The sequence below is a fragment of the Macaca thibetana genome, chromosome 9, assembly GCF_024542745.1.
Source record: "Macaca thibetana thibetana isolate TM-01 chromosome 9, ASM2454274v1, whole genome shotgun sequence".
NCBI classification, from domain to species: domain Eukaryota; kingdom Metazoa; phylum Chordata; class Mammalia; order Primates; family Cercopithecidae; genus Macaca; species Macaca thibetana.
In genome coordinates this window covers 123,956,037-123,973,735 of record NC_065586.1, presented here as the reverse complement: position 1 = coordinate 123,973,735, position 17,699 = coordinate 123,956,037, and the positions used below count along the sequence as shown (strand labels likewise).

The 17,699-nt window shown below is 46.4% G+C and overlaps 2 protein-coding genes across 6 annotated transcripts in view; both read right to left on the bottom strand.

Annotated features, from left to right (window-relative positions):
- Positions 1-7,761, bottom strand: part of PTPRE (protein tyrosine phosphatase receptor type E) — a 181,461-nt gene extending 173,700 nt beyond the window's left edge. Inside the window, exon 1 of one of the 4 annotated variants that reach the window (XM_050803735.1) lies at positions 7,509-7,761. The gene's annotated coding sequence lies outside the window, so the exon portion shown is untranslated. Of the gene's footprint in view, positions 1-6,709; positions 6,746-7,227; positions 7,275-7,508 lie in introns of those variants that run through there. The other 3 variants (XM_050803736.1, XM_050803732.1, XM_050803731.1) reach the window with 3 other exon arrangements.
- LOC126962584 (peptidyl-prolyl cis-trans isomerase A-like) overlaps positions 1-17,699 on the bottom strand; it is an 890,552-nt gene that overhangs the window by 412,020 nt on the left and 460,833 nt on the right. The window lies entirely within an intron of this gene.

Genomic DNA, 17,699 nt, shown 5'->3' with positions numbered 1-17,699 from the left:
GCACGCAGGGCTCACATTCCAGGTGGAAAGGGAACTTCCAGGTCTCCTTAGTTGACAACCATTGGAAGATAAAAGCTCACCATCTGAGAAATGCTTTCTCTCCTACGTGTAGAACAGTAGAACAGTGGGAAAGTACCCTGAAGAGAGGAAGGATTTGGAAAGAAACACCGACATCTGTAGGAAATATTCTGTGCTGAACACCAACCTCTTAGTTGAATTTACTAGCAGGTCTCTCTGGAATCTAGAAAACGAGCTGGAGCATTCCATAGGGAGGATTTACTTTGTCTTCCCCAGAGGAGTCTGGAGGCCTTCCCACCTCCAAAGATCCATCCCATGTTACCTCAGTAACAACCTAGCCTTTTTCTGGAAGTGTGTTTTGTAACAAGTGGATGGGGTTGGAAGAGTTAAGAGTAGCACCTGTCCTGGGAATAATGATGGTGTCAGGTAAACAGGCCACCACTGTCTGCGAAGCCTGTATTTCCGCCTGTGCTGTGTATGTCAGTCTGTTCTTGCGCTGCAATAAAGGAATACCTGAGGCTGGGTAATTTATAAAGAAATGAGGTTTAATTGGCTCATAGTTCTGCAGGCTGTGCACAAAGCATAATGCTGGCACCTGCTTCAGGTGAGGCTCAGGAAGCTTCCAATCAAGGCAGAGGAGGGAGGGAGCCAGCATGTCACATAGTGAGCGTGGGAACAAGAGAGAGAGTGGGTGGGGGGTGCCACATTCTTTAAAATGACCAGATCTCATGTGAACTAACTGAGCAAGAACTCACTCATCAGTAAAAGGATGGTGCTAGTAATCAGGAGGGACCTGCCTCATGATCCAGTACCTCCTACCAGGCCCGACCTTCAACACTGGGGACCACATTTCAACATGAGATTTGAAGGGGACACACAGGCAAACCATATGCTGTGTTTCCAACAACAAAATAAAAAGCTTTACCCCATGACAAGGATTTCAGACCAAAAGGCTGGTGGATGAGGTGGGGGCAGGGTAGAGAGGAGAGTCCCAGGGTCAGACATCAAATCATGGAAGTAGGTGTCCACCTCTGAGGCTGGCCTCTTTATAAACTGGAGAAGAAAGGAAGGTTGGAGCTCCCCTGAGTTTCACCGGGAACCTGCCTGGACAGGAGCTTCCATTTTGTCTGGGCTGTGCTTCGTGGGTGCGTTCCCGACCCTCAGAGCACCCCTGTGCATGTTAGCCGAGGAGTCGGGGAGAGCAAACCAGTCTGCACCACAGACCTATGAAAGCCCTATTGCGGAGACACAGCCTGAAAATTGCCAAGTCCTTCTGGAGTGAGAGGACGCCAAAATAAAAGGACTGAGTACAGAGGTCATTTAAAATAATACACTGTAATCAAGTAGCTACGTGATAGGACATTTAAAAATCGCACTTGAGAAGAAAGATGGAACTAATTTTCTCCCTAGTACAAAACTGGTGACTAATGTTCAGCTGGAAATGTCCAAACAGATTTAGGGACATTAATAACCAAAAATTATGTTTCTGCATTTATTGAACAGAAATTAAGTGACTTGCCTTGAGGACAAAGGGACTGTGGCAAAGGAGAAGTCAGGGCTCACATCACCTCAGGCCTTTGATTCCGGTCCCCTGGTCCCTTGCCTTGTGTAAGACCACTGGCCCTTTGGTGAGCATGGGGCCAGGCCTCTGCGTACCACCTCCACCGCTCCCTATGCAGCTCTCTTGGTGGCATCATGCTCCCCCCTGTAAAGACCTGGGCTCACACTGGGCCAGGGGAAGTCCCTTGCCTTGTCCAGAGCCTTAGTTTCATGGGCCTCTATGAAACCAGTCCTTCTGCTCCTAAGTCCTTTCCCTGAGCCCCAGGCTGTGTCACCTCCCCTTGAAAATAAAGTCCCATGGCTTCCACTTGTTACTGGTATTCAGACAGTAAAATCACGGCAGGGAGAGCCTCTGCCATTGGCCTCCTCCACTGCTACCTGGACAGGCTCTTACTCAATTCTATTACCTTCGTCCATCTCTCCATGTCACATACATGCACAGAGTGAGCTCTGAACCCCAGGCATTGTGGGACCAGCTGTCCATCCCTGGGAGCTGATGACAGAGTCATGTACCTGCCCAGGGCGCTCACAGCCAAACGCTATTGTTCCCATGCTAGCCCTTCCATTGGATCAAATGTGTAGCCAGCACCCAGACCTGGGATCCGAACAAGTTTTCCTATCAATTCTTTACTCTCCACCCAACAAACACTAACATCAAAGCACCTGCCCAAAACGCGGTTGGTTTTTAGCACATAACTAAGAATCATTTTCTTTTCTTCAAACATTTCCCTACTCCCTGCTGGACTTTATATTTGTTTTTGGGAGAAAGATTTATCTGCCTCTTTTGTTACTTGTTACAATATACATAACAGACTGGATTAACTGAACATTCTTGATTGCATTTGAAAGACATTTTTAAAAACAGATGCCCTTTTAAAATATTTTATCTGGCCCCTAGTTCATTGGGAATGAATATAAAAGGATATGTTTATTTTTCTGAAATATATTGTTAAGAATTTTTATTTCATAAGTTCAATCAAAGCCTCTGAAGTATTCGTAGAGTTGAAAGAAAGACTTGGGGTCTACATTTCTGGCTGTGAGCAGGGTGTTGTAACAGTTCAAAGGCTGTGCACCACATCAAAACTCCTCACATGGAACACCTGGACGGGGCGGACCATGATGGGTATGACTGGGAGAACAGCAGCCAGATCCCAGGGAAGAAAAGGAGGCTGCCTTCATAATTCCCAAACCAGGGGTCTCCTAGCCCACATCCAGCAGTGACCGGCCCCACAACTGCTCATCTGTGTCTGCTCAAGGATTAGTAACATTCGATCAACCCCTATTGCCTCAGGTATGGATGATCTAAAATCCCAACCATCTGAAATATCACCCAGCACTCTGCTTTTGGTGAAAAAGAAAATCCTAGTGGCAAAATAATGAGAAGTTAATCCTCCAAAATAAACTCTTGGTATGTCCAGGGCCAGTACCTAAAATTGGCAGCGTGCTACATGTACCCACAGGCCTCTCCTCACTCTCTCTCTAGATTTGGTGTCCAGAGCAGGGAGACATGTGGCCCAAGTGCTGAGCCAAGAAACAGGCGGCCTCCCTGCCTGGGATCCAGCCTTGTACAGAGTCAGCAGCCCTTCCTGCCCAGTGGTGAGGAGGGGTGAAATCGGGCGGAAGTGTGGCAGCTGTGAGGGGCTCAGAGACGGCCCAGGATAGCCCCTTTCTTTGGATAAGCAAAGTGAAGTTCTGAGAGTTTCTAGGGTTGGCCACAGCTTCCTAGCTTTATGTTCTGGTCTAGAAGCTGCTCTCTTACCCTGATTCCATACACCTCATTTTAGGCCACACTGCTTCTCAGGGCTGGGTTTTGTTTGCTTTTGCAGTGCCTCACACGCAGCCAGGTTTCATTCAGGCCACGAGCCTGGTTAATGTGCATAGCAAGTTGCATTTCTGCCTCATCGATCACTGGAGTCAATGGTGAATATTGAAGAATGATGGCCTTCATGGTAAGTGATAACATTATGGGATTAAAATACTTCATCACACAAAATTTACATAATAATCATTTAGATTGTCATGCAAAAAATAAAGTTATTTAGCATGTCACCACCATATTGATTTGACTTACCAATCTGGATGATTCACAAAAGGTATCTATTCGTATGGTTTTTGCTTGGTTCACGTATTCATTCAAACCTCATTGATTTTTTTTTTTTTTTCCATGACAGGGTCTTACTCTGTCAACCAGGCTGGAGTGCAGTGGTGTGAACATGGCTCACTGCAGCCCTGACCTCTCAGGCTCAGATGATTCTCCCACCTCAGCCTCCTGAGTAGCTGGGACTACAGGTGTGCACCACCAAACCCATCTAATTTTTTGTGTGTTTTTGGTACAGAGTTCCACCATGTTGCCCATGCTGGTCTGGAATTCCTGGCCTCAAGTGATCTGCGTGCTTCGGTCTCCCAAAGTGCTGGGATTTCAGGTGTGAACCATTGTACCCGGCCTCAAACTTCATTGATTCTTACATGTGCAATGCACAGCATTAGAGGTTGTAGGGGAAAGATAACCACAATTTACTGCATACCAGCCATGTGGCCTGTCAGTTATATGTATCCTATGTTCCCCTCACAGCAGCAGCCCTGGGAAGTAGCAATGATGACTCCCATTCTAGAGAAGAGAACACTGAAGTCTACATTTTGAGTCATTTAGCCAAGGTCGCACCAGAGTCAGAATTTGACTGAGTGAACCCAAAGTACAAGCTCTCAGGGACACACCCTCCACCCTTAAAGCACTGGCTGCCTAGTGGAGGAGATAAACTACTTGAGCAAGTGAACTGGAAATCAAAATCGAGTCCAGTAAGTGCTTTAGGACAGGCACAAATAACGTTCTATGGAACCAAGAGTAAGAGAGATTCCTCTCAGGTCGGGGGGCCAGGAAAGCTTTGTGGAGACGGAGACTTTTGAGGTGGACCTTGAGGTATGGGTAGGAGTTCCTAAGATGGAGATAAAGGGGAAGGAGACTGAGAGCAGGGAGCTGAGTCTTGGGATCTAGAAAGCTTTGGGAGCTTCATGGAAGACAAAGCCATTGGTTCAGCAGGAAAAAAGCCAAAAGAAAAACTAGAGATGTTCTTAGAACTGTAATTTTTTTTTTCCCAAGTGATATTCAAATATTAAGAAGGCCAGTCTTACCCTAATGGATACATTCATTCCTGCTTTGGCAACAGAACTTCTGTAAGGGTGACTCAGACATTATGAATGAAAAAGACTTGTCTAGCAAGGGAATACAGGGCAGCTTCGATCCTGTTCCCTCTCTGCTCCCAAGCCTGCCTCCCTGGGAGGTCACTTGGGGTGTCTCTGGTCCAAGCCAACAGTCATTTTAGCAGGTGAGTCCAGCATCTCCAGAAGGGCTGGCCACATGACCCCTGGATGGACCATGCCCATCCACATCGGCAAAAATGTGTGGCTGCCTATCAACCATACAACATCCACGCAACAGACACACGCTTGCTCCATCAGCACATGTACTTCGGGAAGATCTCACTTCCAAGTTGTTCATCCATGGCCAGTAGTCCTCAAGGCTCCACTGGCAAGTACATGGCTGGGCACTGGAGATATAATATTGTCCTCTCTTCATGGAAACTATAGTCTGGCATATATTTCAGAAGCAACATGGAGGCTGGTGAAATTGGATGGATAAAGACAACACTGGGAAAGTACTGGAAGGGGATGAGAGATCACAAGTTTGATTTTGACACATTGAGTCAAGCGGCATTTGATATCCCAGGGATAAATGTCAAGTGGGCAGCTGCGGAGAACTGCAGAGGAGTGGCCGGGCCTAGAAACACACCTCTAGCCTTCAGGGAGGGAATATGGATCAGTGGTGCACCTTAGACTAGGCTACTGGTGGTGGAAATGGAGCACAGTGGACCCACTGAGGCACGTCTGGGAGAAGCATACTTTCACGAGTTGAAACTGATGCATCTGCCATCACCCCCACTGTGACTGCATCTTCTACTGGGGTTCGGGGACAATGTTTTGCACACACAGCCACCTCTCCTCTCAGGGTCAATGATGTACATGCACAGCCACATCTACTCTCAGGGACAATGGTTTGCACACATGCATCCCTGGAGAAGAGGGGGCTCCCATGAGGGCAGGGTGCTTCAGGACCTCCTCCAGGCTTCCGTGGAGGTGGGGGTGCTGACACAGGGAGCGTGTCTCTCTCAGCTGGGTGGCCCCCACAGAAATGAGAGGTGGCCTCTGTATGGCTTTCTGCATTATCCTCACTTTGTGTCCACCCAGGGCCTCCAAGAAGTATCACACATAAAGACAACAATGCCCTCATCCACTGCCCTCAACTGGTTTGACTGGAACTGATGAGGGAGTGTATGACTAAGTCCCAAGCCATCTGGACACATCCAGTGACCTGACCTTTTCCAGAGACAAATCTAGCTCCTAGCTCTTGTCCACATGGGAACGGTCTGTTGGAGCAGGGAGGGGGCGGTGGTGACTCACAGGCATCACCAACATCAATGAACAAAAATCTTGGCCCCCAAGGTCACGTTCAGGGGCAGGGCCTTGTCTGGGAAGGGCTGGGTGCTGCGTTCAGGCCCCTCTCACTGACAGCGCAGCCCCCACCTCTTGGGCCTGCTCTACCTCACCTCTGACTTTTTGCTCCCCAAATGCCAAGAGCCTATGCTTGGTAAGTACAGACTCCAACCCTGTTCATACCACAGAGCTCTGCCCATACCATGCTGGCCGAGTGACCGTGGTGGTCAGATGCTTGCGCAGCCACTGGCCCCTACCATTTCAGGCCCTCCTCTGGCCTAGCCTCCCAGTTTTGGAAACACCCCTCCACCCCCACCACCCCTACACACAGTTTAAATGGGCAAGAGTCGTTAGTGTGCAGAGGCAGAACTTCATTCATCTTTGGGACACAAAGACCTCCAGACGCCCTGGGTCAAGGCGTACCTGGGGCCAAAGGCAGAGCTGACTGGACACGGACACAGTAATTTCTGGATCACGTGATCACTCTGCTGGTGTTCATTCAACTCACCCATACACTCATTCACTCTAAAATACAAGCAGAGAACTATATTCTTTCTTTGAGTTTCCTGGATTGAAACTCTGATGGAATGGTCACGACTCAAGACAAATCAATATCATAATTCTGCAAGTATAATTGGCTAACCTTTCTGGAAAGGTTTGCATGCCTGGAAGGAATTTAGGTCAGGTCCAGCGCGGTCTCCATCCGGCTTGGCTCTGCCTCCCCATCCTGTGGGTTGCCTGGCCTTCCCCAGATGGTCCCGAGAGCGCTCAGAATTGGCACCGCGCTGGCCTCTGTGCCCAAGAGCCCTGGGAGGTCATCGACCCTGCAAATCGCGGCAGTCCGGCCTGGACCACCTGCCAGGGGCTCCCCACCGCATCTCCGACCCCGCGCGGCTGCTGCATTCCGCTTGCCCGCCTCCCTGGGAAGGCGCGGGCGCCTGGCTGTGGGGCAGCATCTTGGCAGCGCGCCGGCCCCTCCCGGAGTTGGCACAACTCGAGCCACTTTCTTCAAAGGCGCCAGCCTACAGCCTCGGTGCGCGCAGCCCCCCACGCGAGGCCTGCACCCCCTCTCGGTGTCGCCCGCTTTCACGTACGCCGCCCTGCCGCCGGCCCCCGCGCACTGTCGCCACCCGCAGACACGCGCGCCCTCCTCCTGTTTACCGAGAGGGAGCGTGAGCACTGCCACTGTGGTCGCCAAGTTGGGCCGGGGACTCCGGGTGAGGGTACGCGCCGCGGGCCAGGGTCGGGCGTCATGCGGTCCCCAGCCGCTGGTACTGGGCGCGCCGCGGGGGCGGCGGGGATAGGGTCGGGACTCTGAGCCTCGGAGAGGCCCCTCCCTCCCGCGGCGGCGGCCGAGGCAGCGTCCCCGGCCTGCTCGGGCCGCCCGGGGCGCACGGTGCCCCACAGGAGCGCAGTGTCCCCGCCCGCACGCGCGCGCTCACCTCGGGGGGGCCGGTCCGGTCGCGCAGGTCTCGCTGCCGCGGCGGCTCTGCATCTCCCGGGCGCCCGCCCGCCGCCCTCCGGGGCGCCCGGCTGTGCCTGCCGGGCGCGAAGAAGGGTCGCGGGGACGCGCAGAGGCCGTGGGTTCCTGAAGCCGCTCGCGCCGGCTCCTGCCGCCCGCCGTCCGCAGCGGAGCAGGAAATTTGTCCGGCCGGCCGGGTCCCGCCGCCGCCTCGGCTCCAGCTCCGGCTGCGGCTCCGCGGCGGGGGCGGGGGCCCGGGCGCTGAGAGGAGCGGGGGCGACGCCTGGTGCCCGGCGCGGGGAGCGCATCCAGGGCGCCCGCCCCACCTGCGCGGCGGGTATGGCCCTGAGGCCCTGCCCTGAGAGCACCTAGGCACTGTGGGTGTCCGTTTACCCAAGGCCGGTGCCCCTTCCGGGGAGGCCTGGCCCAGCCCCTCCGCCGGGACCCAGGTGCGTAGAGGGTCAAGTTATGGCAGGCACTCACACCTGGAGGAGAGCAAAGGCAAGGCCCTGCCTCTCCCTGCCCTATTCCTGTGCACCAGGAAGTGGCCTGGCTGGGGACTCGCCCTGGTCTTGCAGCAGGTATGGGACTTGCAGGGCACCCCGTGCGCTTCTGGTGCGAGGAAGCTGGGAGAGCTGGGAGGTCGCTGGGCCTGGTGGCCTCCTCAGGAAAGAGGTGGGGATAAGGCGCCTGTTTGGGGGATGTTGAAGAGGGCTCGCTTGTCCTTAAGGCAGCATCTGTCAAAGTTAAAAACGCACGAAGAGAAAGAGGAGCGCCCGAGTCAGGCACTGGGCCTGCTGTCTAGCCGACTTCTTCCAGGGGATTTCACTCAGGCTATTTAGGGAGGTTTCAGAGAAAAGGCAGTTCCCTGGGAGGAGCAGAAAGGACATTGGTGGCATCTTGGTTCTGAACCTTTGTGTCGTGTCCTCTGGGTGGGGCCACGGCCCAACCCTCATGAGGGAAGCTGCATTCTGTGGTAGGGGCCCAGCTCGTTAGGCTAATGAATGAATGAATGAATGGGGAGAAAGTGGCACTTAGGGTGTGTTACCCCACGTTGCACCGTTTGCTAGCCGACGACTCTTAGCATACTTGAAGTCTGTTTAGACAGAGCTACAGACCCCAAAGGCTGCAGAGCAATGGGCACCTCCTGGCAGAGGCCACCAGCAGGTGACTTGCCCAGAGTGGGACTTCCCCTCCACAGGGGCCAGAGAGCTGCGAAACCGGTGGAGAACTTGAGCTCCACCTTCCTGCCCTGCCCTGGGGGCCTTTTCTAGCCCCAAACCTTTAAACACCATCCGCATGGGAACTCTCTAAACAGCATCGCTCTGGGGCCCTCTCCTGCAAGCTCAGCTCCTCCTGGCTGTCTCCTGCTGTCTCAGACCTGCCTCTTGCTCTTACTTGGTTTCTCTGCAGTCGTCCCTATCCCTGCCTCCATGTCCCACCTCCAGTCCACCTCCCAGAGGGCCCAAGTCCGCTTCCCACCGGCTTCTCCATGCATCTCGCCCTTCCCTCCTGTGACTGCCTGTACCCCTCCAAAGCCTGCAGTGGCTCCCCAGCTTCCCACCCACTCTCCCAGATGATCCATTCTTCACACTTGGTCCTGGGCACCTCACAAAGTGGAAACCAGGTCCTGCTAGCCCCCTGCTTAAAAGCCTCCATGAAGAATAAAATCCAAACTCCCACGAGGCCCTGCCTGACTTTCCTGGCTGCTCTGAGCCTCTCACCCCTGCCCGCTGGGCTCCAACCACGGCTCCTTTCTCTCAGTGCCAGAGCCAAGCTCCTTCCTGCCTGGGGCTTCTCCAACCAATGCACTTGGTTCCTTCTTACTGGTGGCCTCTGGAAGATCACCCTGCACCCATCCCTTCTGCCACTCTCTTCCACAGCCCCCATCACAGTTTGGAATTACTTGTGGCTTTATTTGCTCCTTTGGTGTCTGTCATGCCCTCTTTCCCTACCCCCAGGGCTGTAAACTCCAGCAGCCTAGGCTCTGCTGATCTCCATGGTTCCTCAGACTCAAGCTCCTAAAGCAACCTCAGTAGCCATGAGGTGCTCACTGAAGGTGTCTGGGCTGTTAGAGCAGAGGAGGATGGGCCCCAGTTAGCAGCAGCAGACAGCCTGGTCACTTCAGAGCCCAGCAGGGTGGGCGGCTCCCTCCTGAGTGCATCTCCAAGGAACAGCCCAGGTTGAGGTGGGGCCAGGTAGCCCATGACGTCACCAGGCTTTGCCTTTTTCTGCTGTTGTGGTCTGCAGAGCCAGGCTTATGTACATGAAGGCCATAATTACAAAGCTCTGCTAAGCACAGTTTTGCTTGTTAACGCTGCAGGGCTGAGGAGGCAGAGACTGTGAGCTAAGAAGATAGAAACAAGTTGCCTTTGTCAGACATCTGCTATTGGAAAGTGAACAGCCTTGGTAACATGATGGGGAGGCAGATGGCTCTTCTTTCCTCATAATATCTTCTCTGCTGGACCCCAAAAATTCTCAGCTCTTTCTAAAGTCTACAGGCATTCATCATTGTCACACAGAAGCATGTTTTCAGAGGTGTTTGTGCCAGGGCCCTGTTGATTACCACAGGGAAGCCCTTCATCCTTCTTCACCATCTTCATTTTGCCTCTCATAGGCTCAAGGTCCCTGTTGACATCAGAGTCAATTCCCCTATCCTCCTCCCAGGCTTTGAGGAGCTCACCCGCCTCTTGCCCTCCTGAACACCTCACCACCCTCATCTTTTAGAGCCCTTCTTGAGTCCACAGAGTCCTCTTAGCTCCCTGGCACACTGGCTGTCTGATCCTGTCTCAGGCCAGTCAGCGGCTGGCCATCTGCCTGCTCTCCCCAGGCCTCCCCTACACCCAACCATTTAGCTCCTTTCCTCTAAAACACAGCTTGAGGCAGTGCTCCTGCAATTATTGATATTAACTGCAATTACTTGTCTTGTCTTCTGTTTTACTTGAGGACTGGGCCTTTGGGTTTCTCTGCAGAAAATCAGATACTGCCCATCACGCTTAGAGGGCCCAATAGATGTCAATTAAAATTAAAATGCTGAGGCCAGGAATACTGTCTAGGAGGATAAGCAAAAAAAAAAAAAAAAAAAAAAAAAAAAGGCAAATCAATGTGTGGAAAGCACATAAGAAGTTGCTTTTAAACATCATACAGAAACATTCTCATAAAGTTATTCAGCCTTAGGAGGAAAAAAAGCAGGGTTTTTTTGTTTTTTTGTTTTTTGTTTTTTTTGAGATGGAGTCTTGTTCTGTCGCCCAGGCTGGAGTGCAGTGGCGGGATCTTGGCTCACTGCAAGCTCCGCCTCCCAGGTTTACACCATTCTCCTGCCTCAGCCTTCCGAGTAGCTGGGACTACAGGCACCTGCCACCACGCCTGGCTAGTGTTTTTGATTTTTTTTTTTAGTAGAGACGGGGTTTCACCGTGTTAGCCAGGATGGTCTCAATCTCCTGACCTCGTGATCCGCCCGTCTCGGCCTCCCAAAGTGCTGGGATTACAGGCTTGAGCCACCGTGCCCGGCCAAAAAAAAAGCAGTTCTTGATCATTGATTGGCTGTGGGGCAGGGCAAGGAAGGGAAAACGGAGTGCTGTGGCTTGGCGGCATCCCCACCCAAGTCTCATCTTGAATTGTAGTTCCCGTAGTCCTCATGTGTTGTGGGAGGGATCCTATGGGAGGCAATTGAATCATGGGGGTGGGTTTTCCCCATACTGTTCTCATGATAGTGAATAAATCTCACGAGATCTGATGGTTTTATAAAGGGCAGTTCCCTTTATAAAGGGAACATGCTCTCTTGCCTGCCGCCATGTAAGATGTGCCTTTGCTCCTCCTTTGTCTTCTGTGGTGATTGTGAGGCCTTCCCAGCCATATGGAATTGTGAGTCCATTAAACCTCTTTCCTTTGTAAATTACCCAGTCTCACGTATGTCTGAACAGACTAATACACTGAGACAACACCAGAGTCCTTCAATGATTTTGTTCAGGACCTGTCCCCACCAAGAGGTAACTTTTAGTAACCACAGTCAGGATGGTTATTCTGATCTCTAGGATGTACCAGATTGAATAATGAATAGGTTCAGAACTATCTATTTTTACATTACCCAACTATTCTTCCCTCTCCTCCTCTTTTTCCAAGTTATGCCCAAGTGTTAACAATTACTGAAATCAAGAGGACAGGTCTTTTTTGCTGGAAGATTCCTCTACTCACCCAGAAAAAAACAATAATTAGGCCCTCCCCCAGATCCTTACCACATTTGAACTCTTTTATTTTTCTTGAATTGCTTTTCACTGATGAATAGTACACATGTATTGTACAGATCTTAAGGGATATGCCAATGAGTAAAGACAAGTGTATAAACTAGTGAAATGCATACTCCTCTCAAGACAGTAAACATTTCCATCAATCTAGAAAGTTCTTTGATGTTTCTTCCTCCGATAGAATCTCCCGACTCTTGCCAAAGATGGCCATTATTCTGAAATCTATCACCGCAGGTAGTATTACCTACTCTGTATCTTCATATAAATGGAATCATGTAGTATGTTATTTCTAATTTCTTTTAGGCAGCAAACTCTTTCTGAGATTCATCCTTTATTGCTTATTATCAGTAGTTTTGGTGGTGTACCCTTTTCCTCTAGTTGATTTTAAAATCTTCTCCTTATCACTGTTTTCAAGAAATTTGATAAAAATGTGTCTCAGTGTTGTTTTATTTTATTTTATGTATTTATTCATTGAGATGGGGTCTTTTACTGTCACCCGGGCTAGAGTGCAGTGGTGTGATCATAGGTCACTGCAATCTTGAACTCCTGGGCTCAAGAAATCCTCCTGCCTCAGCCTCTTGAGTAGCTGGGACTACAGGCATGCACCACCATGACCGGCGCCTTCCATGGCCTGCTTCAGATGATCTCATAATGCATTGAATACACTCGTGTTCCTCACTCAAAAATCACAGGACTCTCAGAAATATCTATACTTTGGCAAAAGGATATTTTTCCTCTAACTTGAGAAATGATAAGACTTATGACATAAATTCTTTATTTCTCACAGTGAAGTTCATAATCCACAGAACATTATCACTGGTAGGATGATGTATTATTCACCTAGTTTCCACCTGGTATATAATCTCAGTTTGCTCTTACAATTGAGGAAAAAGTTGGTAATGAGACATAATACAGCACTAAGGAAAGCTCTCCTAAGAATGAGATACAGATATTTATTTCTTAGCAGTTACTGAGCACAATAGAAATTTAGTTTTTACATATTTCATTTCCTAAAGCATGGCAGTGAGGGCTTTGTATTCTAGACTGTTTTCAACTTGCAGAGGCCTCTTCATCACAGGCTCTGACATCACCTTCCTTTTATGCACACCCAGACTCAGTCTGCCCTAGCCCATCCCTTAGGAAGTTCCTGTTCGGGGGCAGAGTCTCAGGCTGCCTCTTACTCTGAGGAGAGGGGCAAGATAGTCCCCATTGCCATGCCCTGTGCAATTACCAAGCCTAGTTAGAAAAGGTCCTTGACTGCATGGAGATTCTGATTACCTAAGAGCTTGTAGAAGCAAGATCATCGATTCTGCCTCCCCAAACTCAGCAGTAATCCTAATTACAACACAACAAGACCTCTCCCTGCTTCTGTCCAGCTCTAGGTGTGTGGGTGTGTGGCAGCATTAGAGCCAGTAAAATGCTGAGAGATTTCTAGGGGAGAGGCATACGATTCTTTCTTGCAATAAACTTGAAGCTGAGAGGATAAAAGTTCTGAATGAGGATCCAAGTCCATGAACTTGGGAGCAGAGCCAAGAGAAACGCAACCCAGAGATGCAGAAAGAGCAAAATGATGTCCTGGAAACCTTCTTGGAAGCCCTGCATCATGTCACATGGAAGATTTCCCTCACCCCAAACTTCTGTGAGCTTAAGCCAATCTGACTTACATGTTTGGCAAAGATCTGTACACTTTTTTCCCTCCTGGATGTATTTAGGAAAAAAATGATAGAAAACCATCCAGTCAAAGAGTGATGCATGGAGAAGCTAAGACAAATTAGCCCCAGATAAGGTAAGAAGGATGTCAGGGGAACTCACTAATCATGGATTCGTATAAACCAATGGTTGCATAGAACTGCTCATGTTAAACTAAGCAAGATGAAAAGAAATACCCTAGGATTTACCCAAACAAAAGAGAAGAAAAGAAAGGGTAAACACACCTCTAGCTGGAAAAACATCCAATCCAATGGGATCTACACCAACATAGCAGAAGAAAAGAAAAGAAAGGGTAAGCACACCTCAGGCTGGAAAAACATCCAATCCAATGGGCGGAAGCAGTTTCCTCTGCATGTATTATGCTATGTAAGAACTTACTTATAATAAGAAAGATTCAGTTACACAAGGGACTAATAATGAGATATAAAACAACAGAGATAAGTTAAAAGAAAACTTCAAAGAAAACCAGTTGAGAGTCCAAGCCATATAACTTAAGATTTAATACATAAGTTGGAAAAAGTTTTAGCTAAAAATGAATTATCATTGTGGAAGAAAGTCACAGTGAATAGACAGCAAAAATATAAAAGGAATAAAGCAATTACAAGAGGGTGGATAGTGGATATGAAGGTCAAAGACAACCCAATACGAGGATAAGTGGTGTGTCTGCAAGTAAAATTTCAACAAGTGGAACACACAATTTAGAAATATGACACAGAAAAATGTTTCTGTAATAAACTGAATATGCAAATTGAAAAGAGAAATTACATGAAAGGAGAATAAAATGAACCAGAATAATCTAAACAAAATTTAGGTGGGTATGGCTGCACTTCACAAACAGACTCTTATAACCGTGCTATCAGAGTAACTCAGTCACATACAGAGAGAAAAAATATGGCTGGCCTCAGACTCTTCAACAGCAACGCTCAGTGCAAAAAGACAATAAAGTGGTAGCTACAAAATTCTAAGGGAAAGAAAATGTGACAGCTGTGTGGTCATTCAGTGAAGGCTGACTACCTCCTTGGACTGTGATGGAATAAGAAGGCCAGAATGGCCCTATAGTCTTAAAAAATTAGTAAGACAGAAAATAATATATGAAGGAATGGTTTCTATAATAGACATCAGACATCAGGCAGCACAAGGCCATGATTCCTGAGATAAAAGAAACACGTGAAGTAAGACTGACAATTGCCCCAGGAAGTTTTCAAGGAGGAAATTTCCAGGTTATGGTGCAGAAGGGGAAACGAAAGAAGCCAATGGTCTTCTGGAGTTGAACAGAAAGAAACCAAGGTTTGAGGAGGCCAAAGTGCTAGGATTGGTGGTGAGTGCTGGAGAGGAGAGAGCTGCAGAGGGAAGCTGTAGAAATCTAGAGGGATCCCTGGAATCATTAATTGAGTGCTGAGGCACATACCTCAGAGGAAGCTATGGAGACCAGGCAGGGAGCCATGGCAAAGCCGAGTAACAAACAATTCCTGGAGCTTACACAGGACTGGAAAGAAAGATCTCTTAATAGAGAATCCAGAAAGAGACCTACACAGATATGGTCATCTGATTTTCAAAGAAGACGCCAAGGCAGTTCATCAGGGAAGGGATAATCTTTTCAAGAAACCAAACTGGGACAACATCCTAGCCACACGCATAAAAATGAACCTCAGCCCTTACCTCGTATCATGTACAAAAATTGACTCGAAATAGACTATAACCTTAAATATAAGACCTAAAGGCATAAAATTTCTAGAACAAAACACAGGAAAATAAATCTTTGTGCTCTTGGATTAGGCAAAAAATTCTTAAATATAATAGTTAAACCATATTCCATAAAATGAAAAAATTGGTAAATGAGACTTCACCAAATTTTTAAAATTTTGCTCTTCAATGACGCTGTTAGGGAAATGAAAAAACAACCCAGATACTGGAACAAAATGGTTGCAAGACATATAACTAATAAATATATGATATATGTAAAACATATATCTAATAAATATATGATATATGTAAAACATATATCTAATAAACATTGTATCTTGAGTGTAAAATATAAAGAATTCTTACAACTCAACAAAAAGAAGACAAATCAATAAGAAAATGGACAAAAGATGTCAACAGAGGCTTCACCAAATAAAGTATATGAATGGCAAACAAACACATAAAAAGATGTCCAATATCATTAGTATTAGCAAAATGCAAATAAAAACCACAGTGAGATATCAGTAAACACTCATTATAATGACAAATTTTGAAGGACTTATAATAGCAAGTGCTGGTGAGGATATGGAGCAACTGAAACTATCATACATCTCTTGTGGGAATGCACAGTAGAACAGCCACTTGAGAAATCAGTCTGTCGGTTTCTTATAATGTTAAATATACACTTACCATGTTCCAGTAATATCTCTCTTATTTATTTACACAAGAAAAAGGAATCAGGTATCCACACATAGACTTGTACTCAAATGCATAACAGCTTTCCTCTTAACAAATATAATGTATCGATGTAACTGGAGTCTACCAAAATGTCCATCAACTGCTGAGTGGATCAACAAATGTGTGTCTATATCTAGATGAATCTAAAAAATAAAGTCAGATACAGAAGACTACTTACTATAATACACCATTTTTATGAAATTATAGAAAAGCCAAAACTATAGTGACAGAAAAGCAGACCATAGAATGGTAACTTAAAGCAATATTTCATGTAAAATTACAAACATTTTCCAGTGCTAGAGAAAAAAGGGCTTTCTCCTACATTTATGGTGGGATTATGAATTGCAAGCCAGTTTGGGGTCAATCTGTATTTAATATAATAAATCTAAAAATGTCTATCTGAGTCAGCAATTCTCCTGAGATTTTAAGGATATAGTTAATGATCTGTATTCAAGCAAATTTATATAAGCAAAAAATTTAATAATATCCAAAATGGCCAAAATGAAACATCGTTAAATAAATGAGGGTAAATCCATTAAATGGAATAGCATAGAGTGACATAAAATGTTGTAAGCACTGATTATAAATTGTCTACAAATAAAATCTCAATAAAATCATAAGAGTAGATATTTTAAGATCACATTCTTTGATTAAAAATTATAGAAAACTGGAAACAAATAACCAAAATAGAAATAATGCTATCATACAATTATCTTACAAACTTTGTCCTCAACAAACAGGAAATAAAAAATGCAATTTAAAGATGTTAAATGCCGATTTACATATATAAAAACCTATGGAACCTAGCCAAAGATATATATATATATATAGAGAGAGAGAGAGAGAGAGAGAGAGAGAGAAAATATTCATGGTTTTAAATATTTTATTAATGCAAAAACAAAATAAGAAAATAAAACATTCATTTCAGAAAATTAGAAAAGGAAAAACTAAATAAAAGACAGCAATAGAATAGCAGCAAAGATAAAATTTAATATTAGAAAAAGACCCAGGAAATGAAACAGATATGCAGTAAGGAGCAGAGAAGACAACAGAAATTCTGGTTCTAGTAATTTCCTGAGTTCTCATTGTCACCTCGCCTTGGGTAATGTGAAATAATCCTGTATCTTAAAAAAAAAAAAAAATCACTTTTCTGTTTCACACAAACTTGAGTTGATATGTAAATAGCCTTAATAACTGTTGAGTTAGGATACCAAATCCAGAAAGTATAAAGTATAAGACTGAAATATTTGGTTACATAGACATTTTTAACTTGAGCCAGTAAAATATCTACACATAATGTTTAAAATGTATAAATGTATAAATATGATTGAAATGCAAATAACAAAATGAATATATATATTCAATGAATATATTTCAGTATACATATATATATATCCACAAGATACACAGAACTGATAAAAGTTTACTGTCTTTACTGTACAAAAAGTCATGAATAAAAAACGTCTCTATATAATAGATGAGCCAACATCATAAACAGAAAACTGTGTGAGTAAAACTACACATGGGTAATAAGCCTATTAAAATATAGTAACTCTAACTGACATGTAAAAATCAAATAATGCCAACAAGCTACTTCTTGTCTCCCAGCTTGTGAAAGATTAAAAATACTAGCAATACTATGCTGTGGGGAAGCTGTGGAAATTGGGAACTCTAATGCAAAATGCTGTTGGTAGAAATTTAAATTGGGACACACTTTCTGCTAGTGTACACATATTTTTTGTTGACTCAACAATTCTCCTTCTCAGAATTTATCTCAAGGAAATCCTAGAAAGGTT